This window comes from Pinus tabuliformis, chromosome 7, assembly GCF_031772625.1.
Source record: "Pinus tabuliformis cultivar Carrire ecotype Pingquan chromosome 7, CPIR1, whole genome shotgun sequence".
Lineage (NCBI taxonomy): Eukaryota > Viridiplantae > Streptophyta > Pinopsida > Pinales > Pinaceae > Pinus > Pinus tabuliformis.
Genome location: NC_142293.1, coordinates 215,673,977 through 215,677,682, shown reverse-complemented (window position 1 = coordinate 215,677,682; position 3,706 = coordinate 215,673,977).

Sequence of the window (3,706 nt, the reverse complement as noted above, 5' to 3'; positions counted from 1 at the left end):
AGCATTAGATGAATATATATGCGTCATACATTTTGTTGATGCTAGAGTTGAAAGTTTTGATAATGATTACGGATGCTTGGATCCCCTATTCTAGACTTCATTTTATTGTGCCTCTTCCAATTATCTTGAAGATTCCATACTTTCATATTTTTCCCTCTTTTGAAACTCAAAACTTCCTTCTTCATTCAAAGTTACTCCTCTTAAGTTGCCTTCAGTAGACATGGAATTTTCTTTCCATACTCAATATTTTGTTGTATTAGCACAAGATCTCCAAACATGACCTATGACATGACATTTCAAAACTTGCAAGGATTCTTCCAAGAATTGAATATAATTTCTTATATTTTTTGTTTGTTAGGTAATGTGAGCCTTGAGATGACTAACACGCCTAACCTATGGCTTGATTAGCCATGACCCAAGGGCATCTAAGCCGCCAGAATCACACAAGGATCATACCTAGCCTGGGCCACGCCAACACTTAGCATGGTTGGATTTTTGCCTAAGGAGTTTCAAACTGGTGCCTTTACACCACAAAGTGCCTTAATGAAACACCATGTCACCATATACTCTACGTCATGTGGGCTTAATAATTGAATGTAATTTCATTTACTCTAATTTAGTTTAATTCCTTCAAGAAATCCTTCATAGAAATTAATTTCCATCGGTATTTTTAATATTTTCTTCTTTTCCATCTAAAGAAAATCTACCTCTAAATCAATGAACTTGTTGATCCCATTCCTCACTACCTTTAATGCTCTTATATCACAAAGCTCCATTGGAAAACTAAGATAACTACACCCACGTTGGCTAGATGAAATGAGATTCCTTCCTTGGATAGTGACGCTCAATTTCTTCATATCAAGATGTAGAAATTTCTTATAGATTCAAAACTGCTAATGTAATTTGCTCAAACAAAATACTTGAGTATACTTTACTCATCAGTGGAAACAATTTAACGATTGAGAAATCACAACTTAAACATGAGACAAGATTCAATCACATATGCTCAGATATTTATCTAGGGGAAAGAAATTGCTCAAAACCCCTTCCTATTTGTATTGCATTAATCAGAAAATAGAGAAGAGATACAATGCTTTCTCAAGCCCAAGCAACCTTTGCACTCATAGAATCTATCTCACTACTTCACAGACTAGCTATGGTCAATACTTAACCAAATTCCTACCTTCCCAAGTCCCTATTTCCTTGTGTTTTTCGATAAGGAAATAGCCCCTATTAATTAGGGAAATTTCTTAGTGTGAATCGCATAATTCCTGTACGCCCTTCTCAAACTACATGCACCACCTGTACAATTTGGAATTGTCTACAACTGATCGTACATTGCCCTTAATCTCCAATATCAACTGGGTAACTCGAGTTATTTTCATGTATCAACTAGTCTAGGTCGATTGATGAGTTAACTGGTTGTTCACAAGTGAACACACCCCACAACGAGACCTTCCACTAGTTCTTAATCAGTTAGAACTAATTAAACTCACAATAACTCAAATTAACTGAAACAGATTGCTAATACTTAGTAATCAATCATAACTAACATAACTCAAGTGTCTCCAACTCAAATTAACTGAGTCATAAGTGTCATATCACCTTATTTAAATTCCTCCACGTATTTTACAAAAATTGAAAATCAAATTTCTCCTATTATCAAGGAAAAATTAAATTAGGAATTTCTTGTTGCATTTTCAACACTCCCTCTCAGCAAGAAATGGATTATCTTATAGCCCCATCCTGCCTCTATGTAACTCAAATTTGCCTCTTGAAAAAGCCTTTGTCAAAATATTTTCATCATGTTCCTCTGTAGGAATGTACTCCAACAACATGATTTGCCTCTACACACAAACTCATAGATGGTGATATCGGATGTCGATATGTTTGGATCGATCATGAAATACAAGATTCTCAGAGAGTTTGATATAACTCTAATTGTCACAGTAAATCACAGTAGGATCTATCTGCTGACCTAATAACCCAACAAGAATCTTTCTCATCTAGATAGCCTCACATGTTGCTTGACTTGTAGCCATGTACTATGCTTATGTAGAGTTGAGTGCAACAAATCTATACTTCTTGTTGTACCAAGAAACCGCTGTTGACCCAACACTGAAAATTCCTCCTTATGTGCTCTTCTTGTATGATGGACTCCCCGCCCATTTTGCATATGTGGAGCCTTGCAACTTCACTCCCTCTGTCTAACTGTACTAAGGACCAAACTGAGTAGTGCCTATGAGGTATCTCAACACATGATTTGTTTCCTTCCAGTACATTTTGGTTGGCTTAGCCATAGCTTGACTAAGTTGGTTAACTACATAACACATGTCCGATCGTGTGATCACCAAATACATGAGTGAACCCAGAAGCTGTCAGTAAATGGTAGCCTCCACTACTTCACCTGAAGTAGCATCTTCCTTCCTCCAATTCCCTGCTAGAGGAGTCTCCATGGGTTTGATACTCTCCATGTGGAACTTCTTCAGTATCTCGTTGGCACACTTTCCCTAAGAGACAAACAGTTCCCCATCTCCTTTCCATACTTCCATACCAAGGAAATATTAATGCATGAGCCCTAGGTCCTTCATCTTGAATTCTCATGGAAAATCCTCTTTACAAGACTTGACCAACTTCCCATCACCGGTTAAAACTAAATCATCAACATATAATACCATAATCAATAATTTACCTTCAACAACAGTATGGTAAAGGTTTGCATCTGCTTCACTTTTGGTGAAGCCCAACCCAGTGAGATAGTTGTCATTCCTGGTGTACCAAGCACGGGGTGCTTGTTTCAATCCATACATCACTTTCTTGAGTCTGCACACATGCAACTCTCTATCGAAGGTCTCAAATCCTTCCGGTTGCTCAATGTACACCTCCTCCTCAACCACTCCATTGAGGAATGTTGTCTTCACATCCATCTAATGATTCTTCCGTCCCATCTACACTGCAAGTGCTAGAATTGATCTCATTGAAGAGTACCTTTCTACTAGAGTAAAGGTCTCCTCATAATCAATTCCCTCCACCTGAGAGAACCCCTTGGCCACAAATCTAGCCTTGTGTTTCTCAATGCTTCCATCTACTACTTGCTTCACTTTGTGATCCATATGGAACCTACCATTGACTTGTCCTCTAGCCTTGGGACAACTTCCCAAACATTGTTTCTGATAATGGGATCATAATCCTCTACCATGGCATCAACCCATACCGGTTGTTGCACTGCTTCCTTGAATGGGGATGGCCCGGTATCTACAAGCTCACTCATCAGATCCATCTAGCTAGTGTACCGATCTGGTGACCTCCTCTGCCTGCGTTGTGATGTGGGTGCTCCCACATTCTCTCTAACATCATGCACTAATTTTTCAGCTTCCCTGGTGCGCTTCCTTCCATCTCTGGATGTTTCTGCTTGAGTGGATGTCTCCACTCTCTCTTCCTCTGCTTGTGGTTGCTCCACAACTTCCTGAGGTTCTTCCTTTGGAGCCAAAAGCTCCTAATCTAAATGCAACTGAAGCTCCCTCTCAAGAGAACACCTCATTGCCTTCTCTCCAACAAACTTCACATCTCTCCTAACAACTTCCATCCTGAGAGATGGAAAGTACATATAATAGTTGTGAGGTGTTTCTATGTACCCCATAAGCATGCTAAAATCAGTTGTAGGCTCTAGCCTTTTCCTTGCATCATTGGAAACATGACAGTAAAT